Below are 16,389 nucleotides of genomic sequence, written 5' to 3'. Positions count from 1 at the left end.
TGCCTGGGAAGCTTTTATTTCTCTTATTTTTACTTATAATGTAGATAGGCCTAATTAGAGGTCCCAAGGAGACTTAGACGATTCATATCATAAGCATTCTTCTCCACTGGACTTAGTCACACGTGAAGTACTACTTAGTAGCCACTAAGGAATAATTATGTAAGTTCACAGCAAATTAGCCAGTTTATCGAGTTATGCTGCCTAAACAGAAAATTTTATTTCTTACCAGTTGTCTGCCCATTTACTCCAAGTAGCTGTTGTAAAAAAGAAAGCGCTGATATTTTTCTGAAGAATTTCCTTCTATAACAAGCCCTTTGCTCCCCTTGAACTTGAGTCAGAGAAGCCAAACACCTGCAGCCGCTCTGAGGGTTTTTATACCCGGTGGGATTCGCCCCCTCCCTTTTCCCAGGTGCCACGGATACGAGAGGCGGGCACCATCAGGGGTATATTAACCCCAGCCTTTGCTCAGGGCCTTCATTCCCCCTCTGGGATGTGCTGGGATAAGAGCTCTCCTCTCATTTCAGAGAAAAAGCTCTTTCAGCTTATTTCAGCTTGTTTTCAGCAGGTGTTTCTGGGCATCTAAAGCAACAGAGGCTTTGAAGATACTGTGAAGAAAACAGCATGGAATACAGGGAGTATTTAAGTTCACAATTTTGGATTTTGTGTTTAGGGGTGGTAAAGCACGTTTTTAATTTCTGGTTTTGTTCTTATTTTGTTTTGTATTTTTTTTTATTTAGGAGGATTGCAGCTTCCAGAGGCTCCAGGTTGTGTCAACTGCAACACTTTTTTCAGCAGATTCATTGTGTCACAAGAGGGATCTGCCCAGTGTCCAAGATGATGTTTGAGATTGAGGCTTCAGGTGAGTTGAGGATTGTGACTGGGAGAGGGAGGGTGAGTGGGTATCCAGTTAGGAGTTATTGTTGGGGGGGTGGTTTTGAAGGCAGCAAGGTGAGAAAGGGTGTTTATTTGAGCCCCCCACCCAAGGCCTTTTAGAAGCCGAGCAGAGGCATTCACACATCTTACAGCACACAAGGTCATCCACTGCACTCACAGGAATGCCATTTAACTTTGCCTTTCTCTAATCCAGGTGCCACTCACAATAATGGGCACAGCCTTGGAATCAGGATGAAGCTGGAGCCTGAAGGAGCCTGGCACACTCAGGAGAGGGCAAGTAGCTGACTTGCTGGGATTTGGCCCACATAACTCTGTACTCATACTTTGGTTTTGTTTTTCTTTATTGTAGCTGACTGAGAGGCTAACAGGCTGTCACGGGGCCCTCCGAGGCAGACTCATTTCAGGCGCAACGTGGATCCTCATCACCGATCATCCAAAAGATAAGTCAGGGCCACGGCCTGGAGTTGGGATGATGGGAGAGTAGCAGGTTGGGAGTTCCTGGGACAGATTTAAAAATTAGCAGAGGGAAAAGCAATCTTCTCCAAGGGGCCTCTTAGGACATCTAAAGGGAGAGGCTCTACTTGTGACGGCAGCTTTCAGGCGGGCAGCGCAGAACAGTTCCGGTCCACGTCGTGTTGTCCGGCGTACCGTGTTACCTAGTGTGTCTTTGGGGTCCCTTTTGCCTTTTCCCCTCGAGGCCCTCACCACAAGCATGATGTGTTGCGTTTGTCGTCCCCCTGTTTGTCACGTTCCGTGTCACGGGTGTCCGCACATATTTGTGCCGGAGCTGCCCTGCCCTGCCCTGCCGCATAGCCTGCTGCAAGAGGACAAGTCCCAGGGACTTGCAGTTTGTGGGGCGTTGCCAGACTCTAGATGATATTCCTAGATAGACAGAAGATGTTTGGAGCTGTGAAGTTATCCCGCAGCCCTTTGACTTTTGTCCTCGCTTTCTTTCAGACGCAGAAGGATAAAATCCAGGGCGAAATCCATCCATCCATCCCGAGTGAGGAGGTTCCCCTGAGCAGGTCAGTCACAGTTTGTCTCTGCAGGGGGAGTGTAAAGTGTGACTCTGTTACAGCACTGTTCTTTTTCTTTTTAGGAGGTACAGCTGGATATCGGCAGTCAAGATGAGGTAGGCAAGGTGAGCATTGAGTAGCGTCCAGAAGGAGTTGTTATTGCTCCAGTCTCACTTTCCGGTGCAACTCTGAGCATCCGTTCCTGTTTCTGCGCTTTAGGCAATCCACTCGGAGTACGCAGAGCCCCAGTCACCAACCGGCCGACACACCGGGTGCGCCACTCTCCCGAGCCCTGCAGAAGAATCACGGGACTCGTCGATGAAGCCTCTGCCTTTTCTGTTTAAAGGTGTCACCAGGATAGCCTTTGGCAATGGCTGAGGAGTCACGGTGAGTCGGGGAAGTAGGGAGGAGGAGCGAGGGTCCGCTCAGGTTTCAGCAATGCCACATCACCTCGTCTCCTCTTACCCCAGGCTTACCCCGTGACAACAGCATCAGCCTCGGAGCGCGGCCAAAGGGTGCGGCCCCAGGAGCCGGGCATTCTTGGGAAAACGGTGAGTGGCAGAATTGTTGGGTTTGGTCAGTGTGCTGCAGAGATCGTGCATTGATATTTGCATTTCTTTCATGTAGCTGACTAAGAAACAACAGGGAGTTGTTGAACAAGAGTGCCAGCAGGAACTTCCCAGATGTCGAGGCTGCCTTCTTTTGCACCTGACACGGACCTGCATCCCCAGCTGTGCGAGAGATAAGTAGAGGGCTACAACCCACAGAGGGGATGAAAGCGGGGCGCAGGGTAGGGACCCACCGGGAGGGGTTTTTGAGTCTCCTTTGGAGATGGGGGCGTCCATGAAGCGGCCCCTTAAAAGCAAAGCCTGACTTTGGGTCCCAGCGCTGAGGCGCGCAGGGCAGAGCAGTCCTGGTGTGTATCATGTCACTTGTCTTTTGTGTATTATGTGTTGTTTGGATATGTCATGTCCTTTACCTTAGGCCTTTGAGGGGCCTGTCAGAAACCCTGGCATTGTTGTTAGCATCTGCGATCTCTGCATTCCTCAGCCTGGCAGCCAGGCCATAGAACTTTTGACTGGGGAGCTCAGACAGGCATCAGACTCTCTTGTCTCTTTAGAAGCATCCGGTCAGGTGTCTTTTCAGGTCTTGTTCTGAGCTGTGTGGACAGCTCTGCCCCGCCAGGATCCATTATGGCGGACTAGGACTGGAAAGAACGTGAGGGCAGGTAGAGGCTTCTGGCCGTAGGATTCTCGGGCATCCATCTTTGCAGTTCTTGGAATAAATCATTCAGTTAGCATCGTGTTCCTCCAGGTTTCTCTGAGCCTCATCAGCTCACCATCGGTCTCCCCTCGGTCATCTCCTTTTGCATTCTCTCAGTCCTCGCAGCCATTTTCCTTGCCAGGAGATTTCTGTCCGTGTTGTGTCCCCGTTGTCTGTCACGTCCTGTCTGTCCTGTGTCACGGGTGTCTGCGCACACATTTGTGCCGGAGCTGCTCTGCCCTGCTGCATAGCCCGGTGCAATATGAGAAGTCCCGGGGACTTGGAGTTTGTAATGTGGGGTGCAGTTGGACTCTAGGTGGGATTTGTAGATGGACACAAGATATCTGGAGCTCTTAAGTTATCCTGCAACAGTTTGACTCTTGTCCTAACTTTTTTTTCAGGTTCTGATGGATTAAATGTGTGCCAGAGGGCCCCATCCCGGGTGAGGAGGTTCCCCCGAGCAGGTGAGGCACCATTTGTCTCTGCAGCAGAAGTGTATGCGGTGACTCTGTTACAGCTCTGTTCTTTGTCTTTCTTTTTAGGAAGGAAATCTGGATACCAGCAGTCAAGGTGAGCAGTGGAGAGAAGTAGCTGTTATTGCTCAGCTCTCAGTTTCTGGTGCTGCTCTAAGCTTCCATTCTCTTTTTTGTGCTTTAGGCAATCCACTCGGAGCCTGCCAAGCCCCCATCACCAGCCGGCCGACGCACCGGGTTCCCTGCACGTGCGAGCCCTGTGGATGCATTCCAGGACCTGGTGATGAAGCCCTGAACTTTTCTATTTAAAGGTGCCATCCAGGTGGCCTTGGGCACCTGCCCAGGAGTTGCGGTGAGTCGGGGAAGTAGGGGGGAGGAGCGAGGTTCCCCTCAGGTTTCAGCCATGCCAAATCACCTCATCTCCTCTTAACCCAGGCACCCCCCGGGACGACGGCCTCGGTCTCCAAGTGTGCCTGAAGCGTGCGGCCCGAGCAGCCGAGCGTTCTTAGGACCACGGTGAGTAGCAGACTTGTGGGGTTTTGGCCGAGGGGCTGCCAAGATCAGGCACTGATGTTTGGTTTTCTTTAATACAGCTGTCCAAGAGACACCAGCCCGGTGCCAGCAGGATCTTCCCAACTGGCGAGGCAGCCTTTCTTCGCACCCGAGACCGGCATCCCCAGCTGTGCAAGAGATAAGTAGAGGGCCACGACCCACAGAGGGGATGAAAGCAGGGTGCTGGTTTGGGAATTACTGGGAGGGGTTTTTGAGTCCCCTTTGGAGGTGGGGGCTGTCCATGAAGCAGCCCCTTAGGCCCCATAAAAGCAAAGCCTGACTTGGGATCACAGCGCTGAGGTGCGCAGGGCAGAGCAGTCCCGGTGTGTATCGTGTCACTTGTCTACTGTGTATTATGTGTTGTTTGGATATGTCGTGTCTTTTACCTTAGGCCTTGGAGGGGCCTGTCAGAAACCCTGGGATCGTTGTTAGCATCTGTGATCTCTGCATTCCTTGGCCTGGCAGCCAAGCCATAGAACTTTGAGCTTGGGAGCTCAGGCATCAGACTCTCTTGTCTCTTTAGAAGCATCCGGTCAGGTGTCTTTTCAGGTCTTGTTCTGAGCTGTGTGGACAGCTCTGCAGCGCCAGGATCCATTATGGTGGACTAGGACTGGAAAGAACGTGAGGGCAGGTAGAGGCTTCTGGCCGTAGGATTCTCGGGCATCCATCTTTGCAGTTCTTGGAATAAATCATTTGGTTAGCATCTTGTTCCTCCAGGTTTCTCTGAGCCTCATCAGCTCACCATCGGTCTCCCCTCGGTCATCTCCTTTTGCATTCTCTCAGTCCTCGCAGCCATTTTCCTTGCCAGGAGATTTCTGTCCGTGTTGTGTCCCCGTTGTCTGTCACGTCCTGTCTGTCCTGTGTCACGGGTGTCTGCGCACACATTTGTGCCGGAGCTGCTCTGCCCTGCCGCATAGCCTGGTGCAATAGGAGAAGTCCCGGGGACTTGAAGCTTGTAATGTGGGATGTAGTTGGACTCTAGGTGGGATGTGTAGATGGACACAAGATATCTGGAGCTCTTAAGTTATCCTGCAACAGTTTGACTCTTGTCCTAACTTTGTTTTCAGATTCAGATGATTAAATGTGTGCCAGAGGGCCCCATCCTGGGTGAGCGGTTTCCCCCGAGCAGGTGAGGCACCATTTGTCTCCGCAGCAGAAGTGTATGCGGTGACTCTGTTACAGCTCTGTTCTTTGTCTTTCTTTTTAGGAAGGAAATCTGGATACCAGCAGTCAAGGTGAGCAGTGGAGAGAAGTAGCTGTTATTGCTCAGCTCTCAGTTTCTGGTGCTGCTCTAAGCTTCCATTCTCTTTTTTGTGCTTTAGGCAATCCACTCGGAGCCTGCCAAGCCCCCGTCACCAGCCGGCTGACGCACCGGGTTCCCTGCACGTGTGAGCCCTGTGGACGCATTCCAGGACCTGGTGATGAAGCCCTGAACTTTTCTATTTAAAGGTGCCATCCAGGTGGCCTTCAGCAGCTGCCCAGGAGTTGCGGTGAGTCGGGGAAGTAGGGGGGAGGAGCGAGGGTCCCCTCAGGTTTCAGCCATGCCAAATCCCCTCATCTCCTCTTAACCCAGGCACCCCCCGGGACGACGGCCTCGGTCTCCAAGTGTGCCCGAAGCGTGCGGCCCGAGCAGCCGAGCGTTATTAGGAGCGCGGTGAGTAACAGACTTGTGGGGTTTTGGCCGATGGGCTGCCAAGATCGGGCACTGATGTTTGGTTTTCTTTAATACAGCTGTCCGAGAGACACCAGCCCGGTGCCAGCAGGAGCTTCCCGGCTGACGAGGCGGCCTTTCTTCACACCTGAGACCGGCATCCCCAGCTGCGCGAGAGATAAGCAGAGGCCCACGACCTACAGGGGGGATGAAAGCAGGGTGCTGGTTTGGGAATTACTGGGAGGGGTTTTTGAGTCCCCTTTGGAGGTGGGGGCTGTCCATGAAGCGGCCCCTTAGGCCCCATAAAAGCAAAGCCTGACTTTGGATCACAGCGCTGAGGAGAGCAGGGCAGAGCAGTCCCGGTGTGTATTGTGTCACTTGTCTTTTGTGTATTATGTGTTGTTTGGATATGTCATGTCTTTTACCTTAGGCCTTGGAGGGGCCTGTCAGAAACCCTGGCATTGTTGTTAGCATCTGCGATCTCTGCATTCCTCGGCCTGGCACCCAGGCCATACAACTTTTGACTGGGGAGCTCAGACAGGCATCAGACTCTCTTGTCTCTTTAGAAGCATCCGGTCAGGTGTCTTTTCAGGTCTTGTTCTGAGCTGTGTGGACAGCTCTGCCCCGCCAGGATCCATTATGGCGGACTAGGACTGGAAAGAACGTGAGGGCAGGTAGAGGCTTCTGGCCGTAGGATTCTCAGGCATCCATCTTTGCAGTTTTTGGACTAAATCATTCGGTTAGCATCTTGTTCCACCAGGTTTCTCTGAGCCTCATCAGCTCGCCATTGGTCTTACCTCAGCCATGTAATTTTCTGTCCTTGTGCTCCTTGCAGTCATGCTTCTTGTCTTGAGATTTCTGTTCGTGTTGTGTCCCTGTTATTTGTCACATCCCATATGTCCTGTTTCACGGGTGTGCGCACACATTTGTGCCGGAGCTGCTCTGCCCTGCTGCATAGCCCGGTGCAATATGAGAAGTCCCGGGGACTTGGAGTTTGTAATGTGGGGTGCAGTTGGACTCTAGGTGGGATTTGTAGATGGACACAAGATATCTGGAGCTCTTAAGTTATCCTGCAACAGTTTGACTCTTGTCCTAACTTTCTTTCAGATGCAGAAGGATAAAATCCAGGGCAGGGCCCCCCATCCCAGGTGCGGGGATTCCCCCGAGCAGGTGAGTCCATGTTTTTCTCTGCAGAGGAAACCTAAATGGTGGCTGTTACAGCATTGTTCTTTGTCTCTATTTTTAGGAAGTCAAGGCCGAGAGCAGCAGTCAAGGCCGAGTGGGCGAGGTGAGCATTGAGTAGCATACAGAAGCAGTTGTTATTGTTGAGGTCTCAGTTTTGGTGAAGCTCTAAGCATCTCCTCTTGTTTTTTTATTTTAGATGGTCCACTTGCCGTCTCTCCTGGCCGAGCACGCCTATGCCAGGTGGGTGAGAGCTTAAGGTATCGGCGTGGCATCCTTGTCAGATTTGGGAGGTTGCGTTTTCACAGTATCTCAGCATGCTTTTCCGCTTTGTTTCTTTGCAGGTGCCCTCGCTGCCCTAGGCACGCCCTGGAACAGAGGAGGGCAGGTGAGTCAGAGTTTAGGCAGGCTGACCCATAGGTGAGCGTTACACAGCAGCATGCTAAGCGTGTACCTTTTCTCTTCGCAGGCATCTTCCGGGCACCCTCCAGAGCCAAATCAAGCTTTGAGGTGAGCCGGGGCAGGGGTGCGGAGGAGTCCTGGGGATTACTGTTGTTGAGGGCAATAGTCACATTTTCTGTTTTGTCTCAGGTACCCTGAGGAGCCTCGTAGCCCAAGCTTGGAAATGGCAGCACTGAAGCACACACAGAGAGCATCTCCACGTCCATGTCCGACTGAGGATGGATTTCGTCCGCTCCTCTTCCAAAAGCTAAGTGTCGGGGCCAGTGGTCGGGAGAAGGGGAAAAGCCTTTACTCTCACAGGAGGCAATCTGATGTCAGCTTAGCGGAGAGGTCTGTAGGGGCATGGGCTCTCTGGAAGTAAAGGGAGAGGGTTTCCCCTCAGCCTCGCCAGAGCCTTTGCCGGGCAGGGCAGTTCCGACCCATCTCCACATTTTCATGTACTTTGCGTCGTCCGCCTCCCTCGACTCGACGTCGTCACGGATCTTTCCCCCGAGGAGCTCGCCTTCACGTCCGGAGCCACGGCCACGGTCACCCGGCAGTCGGCTTCCTTCTCTAGGCTCGCCGAGCCTCTCGAGCATTTTCTTAACTACTTCGGCACTAACTTCTTTTGATGAGTTCCATTTCATCATCACGTGCTCTTGTCATAGGGCTTCCTTTCCTTTGGCATCATCTGCCTCTGGCTCATCTTGCGCTAGGAATCTCAGGTCCCTAAGGGGACAGTGCCAGGCAGTTGCCACTCGTCTCTGTGTTATGTTGTCTGTGTCTATGTCATGGCATCCGTGTCTGTGTTATGTAGTCCCTGTCTGTTGTCTTCCACGTCATAGGCCCTTGTTACGTCTCGACGCTTTATCGGCACTATTCCGTGCCACATAGGCCATATTGTACTCACGTTCCTTTCCGGATATCCCTTATTCCAGCATCTTTACAGTTTTACTCTTTGAGACAGGAAGGGACAAGATCCTCAAAGGGACAAGATGTTCTCATCCGTCTTCTTTCTCACTACCGGCTTTGGTAGTGCCTTTTTTTCCACGCCATTGTCTTGAAGTTCCCGAGGGAGCGGCTTACACCCTCCTCACTTGACTGCAGGAGTTCGATAGGTTCCATCCTCCCGAGGGGTATAGGGTTCAAGAATTAATCTTCCAGAGAGCTCTCTCAAGTCCCGGCTTACATTGCATCTACCTATGTTGGCTTATACTGTATGTAATTACATTGTGTGTACCTATGCTGGCTTATACTGTATGTCCTTACAGTGTGTGTACCTATGTTGGCTTATACTGTATGTAATTACACTGTGTGTACCTATGCTGGCTTATACTGTATGTACTTATTTTGGCTTGTACTGTATGTACTTACATTGTATGTACCTGTGTTGGCTTCTACTGTCTGTACTCATACTGTATGTACGTACACTGTGTGTACCTATGCTGGCTTATACTGTATGTACTTATACTGTGTGTACCTATGTTGGCTTATACTGTATGTACTTATATTGTGTGTGCCTATGCTGGTTTATACTGTATGTACTTACACTGTACCACTTATGCTCGGAGCTGCCCTGCCCTGGCACGTAGTCACAGTTAGGTAGAAAAGTTATAAAAACTTTACCGTTCATCTGTCTTTAATGGGGTTTTGGGTAGAAAATTTATCGGTCAGAGCAGGGACAAGTCCTAGCTGTCAGATAGCCACTCATTTACCGCTTCCTGTCGTCTCACAGGTCCTCGAGGCTACCGATTTCCCCAGAATCTACCATTTGACATCAAGGAGCGGCACCCAGAAGAAGCGTGGAAGCGCTCTCTTCAGCGTCTCGAGTAAGGGCCACACCAAGCACGTAAGCGGGAAGAGCGTGAGTGAGAGCACGTGTCTGTCTGTGTGTGTGAGTGCATGCTGACTGGATTTAACCTTGTGTGCGTGGCTTTTGCTTTTCAGGTTTTTCAACTCATTTTTAAATTTAGAATAAAAAATCCCCAGCCGGGGGGTTTTTTTTTTTTTTCCCCCCGGCTGGGTTTTTTTTTCCTGGGTCCCGGTCGGTCCGTGAGGCAACATTCATCGCCAAAGTTTGGGCGCGGACCGGCCCGGGACCGGGGTTTTTGTCAGGCAGGAGAATTTCTAGGAGGCTCCCGGGAACCACGTTCCCGAGGAGGGGCGTGAGCGCGTGCCGAGGATTAGCAGAGAGGTTGAGGTGTGAGTCAGCATGGGTTTGTGTGTAAGCTGAAGGCAGTGTGTGTGTATTGAAGGGTTGTAGGGTTCTAACGTTGAATGAGTTTTGCCTTTCAGGTTTTTCAACTCATTTTTAAATTTAGAATAAAAAATCCCCAGCCGGGGGGTTTTTTTTTTTTCCCCCCGGCTGGGTTTTTTTTTCCCGGGTCCCGGTCGGTCAGCGAGGCGAGGTTCATCGCCAAAGTTTGGGCGCGGACCGTCCAGGGACCGGGGTTTTCGTCAGGCAGGAGGATTTTTTTTGGGCGCTCTCGGGAACCATGTTCCCGAGGAGGGGTGCGAATGCATGCCGAGGGTCAGCGGAGCGGTCAAGGTCCGATCGAGTGTGGGTGTGTGTGTGTTGAAGGGGTCTAGGGTTGTAACCTTGTCTGAGTTTTGCTTTTCAGGTTTTTCAACTCATTTTTAAATTTAGAATAAAAAATCCCCAGCCGGGGGTTTTTTTTTTTTCCCCCCGGCTGGGTTTTTTTTTCCTGGGTCCCGGTCGGTCAGCGAGGCGAGGTTCATCGCCAAAGTTTGGGCGCGGACCGGCCAGGGACCGGGGTTTTCGTCAGGCAGGAGGATTTTTCGGGGCCTCCCGGGAACCGGGTTCCCGAGGAGGGGCGGGAGTCCGTGCTGAGGGTTAGCAGAGAGTTTGAGGTGTGAGTCAGCATGGGTGTGTGTGTAAGCTGAAGGCAGTGTGTGTGTGTTGAAGGGTTGTAGGGTTGTAACGTTGTATGAGTTTTGCCTTTCAGGTCTTTCAACTCATTTTTAAATTTAGAATAAAAAATCCCCAGCTGGGGGGGTTTTTTTTTTTTCCCCCCCGGCTGGGTTTTTTTTTCCCGGGTCCCGGTCGGTCAGCGAGGCGACGTTCATCGCCAAAGTTTGGGCGCGGACCGGCCAGGGACCGGGGTTTTCGTCAGGCAGGAGGATTTTTCGTGATCCCGGGAACCACGTTCCCGAGGAGCAATGATTACTGGGGTGTAATTTAGCAGTTGTGATGGTAGCGATGGTGCGTTTGTGTGTCCTGTGAAGGGGGTGTTAATGGTAGATGAGTGTTGTTTTCTGTGTGCTCTTGTTGTTTTGGGTGTCCTGTGACAATAAATCAACCTGTAATGAAAATAGAAAAAGGTTATCATCTTGTGTTAGTATGTGTTGTATTGCTCTGTATTGGTGTGTATTGCATTTGCATTAACTGCTGCATTTTGCTGTATTGCTCTGTATTGGTGTGTATTGCATTTGCATTAACTGCTGCATTTTGCTGTATTGCTCTGTATTGCTTTTGCATTAGCTGCTGCATTTTGCTGTATTGCTCTGTATTGGTGTGTATTGCATTTGCATTAACTGCTGCATTTTGCTGTATTGCTCTGTATTGCTTTTGCATTAGCTGCTGCATTTTGCTGTATTGCTCTGTATTGCTGTGTATTGCATTTGCATTAACTGCTGCATTTTGCTGTATTGCTCTGTATTGCTTTTGCCTTAGCTGCTGCCTTGCCCTGTATTGCTCTGTATGTAAACTCAATTTTTACCAGTGCGTCTATGGATTGTATCTGCACTTGCATTTGTATACACTGTTTCCATGTATTTTGTTGATGTATAAATGAAAACATTCTTTTAATAAAGTTGAGTCACCCTTAATAAAGATCCCCCCTGCCCTTCCCTACCCCCACTGTGGCTCCTGTCCTTTTTTGGTGCGGCGTTGTCATTTCTTTCCACTGTATTTCTTCCTTTTGCTCCTCACTTTACTCTTCTATTTCTCCCTTAACTTCCATCCATATCTAACCCTTTGTTTCTGTTGCCTTTATAACTGTCTATCTCAGTCCTCTCGCTTCTTTTTCTTTCCACCTTCTCCTTTTCCTCGGTTTGTGTTTTTTGCTCTTAGTCCTTTCCTTTTTCAGCCCACTCCTAAGTTTTCACCTTCACTCTAATCCTAACCACTTTCTTTTTCCCCTCTAAGTCCTGTTCTTCTTCAGTTCTCCCACCCTCCTTTTCCTGTCTCGCTCTGTCTTCCTGTGTTTTCTTCTGTCTTCTTGTCTCTTCTTTGTCTTTTCCTATCTATCTCTTCTCCCTCTCTGTCTCCCTCTGTGTCTTCTCCCTCTGTTCTCTCCTCTTCTTTCCATTTTTGTCCCTGTTCTCTCCCTCTATTTTTTTTCCAACTCTTTTCTCTCTCCCTTTTCCCTCTGGTTCTCTGTCTGTCTTTTCTCTGTGCTTCTCTCTCTTTGTCTTTTCTCTCTGCTGCTATGTCTCTCTTTTCTTCTTGCTTCTCTCTCTGTCTTTTTTCTCTGCTTCTGTCTGTCTTTTTTCTCTGCTTCTGTCTGTCTTTTCTCTCTGCTTCTGTCTGTCTTTTCTCTCTGCTTTTCTGTCTTTGCTTTTCTGTCTTTGTCTTTTCTCTCTGCTTCTCTGTCTCTCTTTTCTCTTTGCTCCTCTCTTTGTCTTTTCTCTCTGCTTCTCTGTCTTTTCTCTCTGCTTCTGTCTGTCTTTTTTCTCTGCTTCTCTCTCTTTCTCCCTTTTGTCTCTCCTTTTCTCTCTCTCTCTCTCTCTCTCCCTCCTTCTTTTTCTAACTTTGTTTTCCTTTCTAGCTTTAGTTTAAAAAAGCAGCAGTAGAAACTTTCAGGCTCCCTGGGAGTAAAAAAAAAAAAAAAAATTAAAAGACATCCATTTACTCCCCGGGAGCCTGAAATTTCCTACTGCTGCACCAGACATATAGTTTTTCTTCTTTTTACTATATACAGTGTATATAGGGACCCCTCCCACCCCAGGTGCCAGTAATCAGTAGCCATCAGCCAAACCCCACCCCCATGGCTGCCCCCCTCGCCAGACCAGCCCCCTGCAAGCCAGCACCCCACCCCATGCCATTCACATATAGATCGTGCAGTCACAGCGCCACCTGCCGTTTACTCGCGAGTACTGCACCCACAGCGCCACCTGGTGCTTGCCGGCCGGTACTGCACGCACAGCGCCACCTGCTGCTTGCCGGCCGGTACTGCACGCACAGCGCCACCTGCTGCTTGCCGGCCGGTACTGCACGCACAGCGCCCCCTGCTGTCCGCCCATCAGTACTGCATGCACAGCGCCCCCTGCCGTCTACCACGGCGTACTGCACCCACGGCGCGCCCCCGATGACGTCACCGGCGCGACACACCCCAGAAAGGACCCCAGTGCACAGGCGTCCCCCCCAATCGCCCGACCGAAACGACGCCCCCTTCCCCACACCCCCCAGACCCCCGCGCGCGACGCCACCGGCCCACACGAACCGGAACGCCATTCCGGCCCCAGCTGACCCGCGAAAACCGCGAAAAATCCACCCAAAACCCCGAAAAAAATCCCGGTCCCGGCGGCCGCCATTTTGCCGTAAATGACGTCACCCGCCCCGCCGCCATCTTGCCCCCCCGTACCACGTGACCCCCCCCGCCATTTTGCTGCCGTAAATGACGTCACCCCCTCGCGACCGCCATGTTGCCGTAAATGACGTCACCGGCCGCCATCTTGTCCCCCGTACCACGTGACCCCTGGCGGCCGCCATCTTGTCTCTCAGGTCACGTGACCATCTGGGCGCCGCCATCTTGGCTGCCGTACCACGTGACCCACTGGGCGCCGCCATGTTGTACGACACCACGTGACTCCATGGGCGCCGCCATCTTGGTGACATCACAGGGTCCGCCATCTTGGTTCCCCGGTCACGTGACCGCCGCCATCTTGATCCCCAGTCACATGACCCCCTGGGCGCCGCCATATTGTACAACACCACATGACCGTATGGGCGCCGCCATCTTGGACGCGTCATGACGACGTCACGACGGCCGCCATCTTGGTCCCCATCACGTGACCGCATGGAGGCGGCCATCTTGGTTCCCGGATCACATGACCCCCTGGGCGCCGCCATGTTGTACGACACCACGTGACCATATGGGCGCCGCCATCTTGATGAGTCATCACGACGTCACGACGGCCGCCATCTTGGTCCCCGATCACGTGACCGCATGGGCGCCGCCATCTTGATCACATCACAGAGTCCGCCATCTTGGTCACCATCACGTGACCGCATGGGGGCGGCCATCTTGGTTCCCGGATCACATGACCCCCTGGGCGCCGCCATCTTGGTCCCGTACCATGTGACCATATGGACGCCGCCATCTTGATGAGTCACCGTGACGTCACCGCGGGTTAGGGTTAGGGTTAGGGTTAGGGTTAGGGTTAGGGTTAGGGTTAGGGTTAGGGTTAGGGTTAGGGTTAGGGTTAGGGTTAGGGTTAGGGTTAGGGTTAGGGTTAGGGTTAGGGTTAGGGTTAGGGTTAGGGTTAGGGTTAGGGTTAGGGTTAGGGTTAGGGTTAGGGTTAGGGTTAGGGTTAGGGTTAGGGTTAGGGTTAGGGTTAGGGTTAGGGTTAGGGTTAGGGTTAGGGTTAGGGTTAGGGTTAGGGTTAGGGTTAGGGTTAGGGTTAGGGTTAGGGTTAGGGTTAGGGTTAGGGTTAGGGTTAGGGTTAGGGTTAGGGTTAGGGTTAGGGTTAGGGTTAGGGTTAGGGTTAGGGTTAGGGTTAGGGTTAGGGTTAGGGTTAGGGTTAGGGTTAGGGTTAGGGTTAGGGTTAGGGTTAGGGTTAGGGTTAGGGTTAGGGTTAGGGTTAGGGTTAGGGTTAGGGTTAGGGTTAGGGTTAGGGTTAGGGTTAGGGTTAGGGTTAGGGTTAGGGTTAGGGTTAGGGTTAGGGTTAGGGTTAGGGTTAGGGTTAGGGTTAGGGTTAGGGTTAGGGTTAGGGTTAGGGTTAGGGTTAGGGTTAGGGTTAGGGTTAGGGTTAGGGTTAGGGTTAGGGTTAGGGTTAGGGTTAGGGTTAGGGTTAGGGTTAGGGTTAGGGTTAGGGTTAGGGTTAGGGTTAGGGTTAGGGTTAGGGTTAGGGTTAGGGTTAGGGTTAGGGTTAGGGTTAGGGTTAGGGTTAGGGTTAGGGTTAGGGTTAGGGTTAGGGTTAGGGTTAGGGTTAGGGTTAGGGTTAGGGTTAGGGTTAGGGTTAGGGTTAGGGTTAGGGTTAGGGTTAGGGTTAGGGTTAGGGTTAGGGTTAGGGTTAGGGTTAGGGTTAGGGTTAGGGTTAGGGTTAGGGTTAGGGTTAGGGTTAGGGTTAGGGTTAGGGTTAGGGTTAGGGTTAGGGTTAGGGTTAGGGTTAGGGTTAGGGTTAGGGTTAGGGTTAGGGTTAGGGTTAGGGTTAGGGTTAGGGTTAGGGTTAGGGTTAGGGTTAGGGTTAGGGTTAGGGTTAGGGTTAGGGTTAGGGTTAGGGTTAGGGTTAGGGTTAGGGTTAGGGTTAGGGTTAGGGTTAGGGTTAGGGTTAGGGTTAGGGTTAGGGTTAGGGTTAGGGTTAGGGTTAGGGTTAGGGTTAGGGTTAGGGTTAGGGTTAGGGTTAGGGTTAGGGTTAGGGTTAGGGTTAGGGTTAGGGTTAGGGTTAGGGTTAGGGTTAGGGTTAGGGTTAGGGTTAGGGTTAGGGTTAGGGTTAGGGTTAGGGTTAGGGTTAGGGTTAGGGTTAGGGTTAGGGTTAGGGTTAGGGTTAGGGTTAGGGTTAGGGTTAGGGTTAGGGTTAGGGTTAGGGTTAGGGTTAGGGTTAGGGTTAGGGTTAGGGTTAGGGTTAGGGTTAGGGTTAGGGTTAGGGTTAGGGTTAGGGTTAGGGTTAGGGTTAGGGTTAGGGTTAGGGTTAGGGTTAGGGTTAGGGTTAGGGTTAGGGTTAGGGTTAGGGTTAGGGTTAGGGTTAGGGTTAGGGTTAGGGTTAGGGTTAGGGTTAGGGTTAGGGTTAGGGTTAGGGTTAGGGTTAGGGTTAGGGTTAGGGTTAGGGTTAGGGTTAGGGTTAGGGTTAGGGTTAGGGTTAGGGTTAGGGTTAGGGTTAGGGTTAGGGTTAGGGTTAGGGTTAGGGTTAGGGTTAGGGTTAGGGTTAGGGTTAGGGTTAGGGTTAGGGTTAGGGTTAGGGTTAGGGTTAGGGTTAGGGTTAGGGTTAGGGTTAGGGTTAGGGTTAGGGTTAGGGTTAGGGTTAGGGTTAGGGTTAGGGTTAGGGTTAGGGTTAGGGTTAGGGTTAGGGTTAGGGTTAGGGTTAGGGTTAGGGTTAGGGTTAGGGTTAGGGTTAGGGTTAGGGTTAGGGTTAGGGTTAGGGTTAGGGTTAGGGTTAGGGTTAGGGTTAGGGTTAGGGTTAGGGTTAGGGTTAGGGTTAGGGTTAGGGTTAGGGTTAGGGTTAGGGTTAGGGTTAGGGTTAGGGTTAGGGTTAGGGTTAGGGTTAGGGTTAGGGTTAGGGTTAGGGTTAGGGTTAGGGTTAGGGTTAGGGTTAGGGTTAGGGTTAGGGTTAGGGTTAGGGTTAGGGTTAGGGTTAGGGTTAGGGTTAGGGTTAGGGTTAGGGTTAGGGTTAGGGTTAGGGTTAGGGTTAGGGTTAGGGTTAGGGTTAGGGTTAGGGTTAGGGTTAGGGTTAGGGTTAGGGTTAGGGTTAGGGTTAGGGTTAGGGTTAGGGTTAGGGTTAGGGTTAGGGTTAGGGTTAGGGTTAGGGTTAGGGTTAGGGTTAGGGTTAGGGTTAGGGTTAGGGTTAGGGTTAGGGTTAGGGTTAGGGTTAGGGTTAGGGTTAGGGTTAGGGTTAGGGTTAGGGTTAGGGTGGGTTAGGGTGTGGGTTAGGGTTAGGGTTAGGGTTGGGTTGGGTTAGGGTTGGGTTGGGGTTGGGTTAGGGGTTGGGTTAGGGTGGGTTAGGGTAGGGTTAGGGT

General features: G+C 51.4%; 1 long non-coding RNA gene across 1 annotated transcript; it reads left to right on the top strand.

The window, feature by feature from the left end:
* Window positions 1–493: 493 nt before the first annotated feature.
* Window positions 494–2,262, top strand: LOC139601620 (uncharacterized). The gene is made up of 3 exons (XR_011682971.1): window positions 494–1,919; window positions 1,994–2,035; window positions 2,130–2,262. It is a non-coding gene; the product is annotated as an uncharacterized lncRNA (long non-coding RNA).
* The last annotated feature ends 14,127 nt before the right edge of the window (window positions 2,263–16,389 follow it).

The sequence above is a fragment of the Agelaius tricolor genome, unplaced genomic scaffold (genome assembly GCF_023055355.1).
Source record: "Agelaius tricolor isolate 1412-34295 unplaced genomic scaffold, bAgeTri1.0.p SCAF_31, whole genome shotgun sequence".
Taxonomy (NCBI): Eukaryota; Metazoa; Chordata; class Aves; order Passeriformes; family Icteridae; genus Agelaius; species Agelaius tricolor.
The sequence above is the reverse complement of the archived record's forward strand: the minus strand, read 5'-3'. Positions and strand labels throughout refer to the sequence as shown.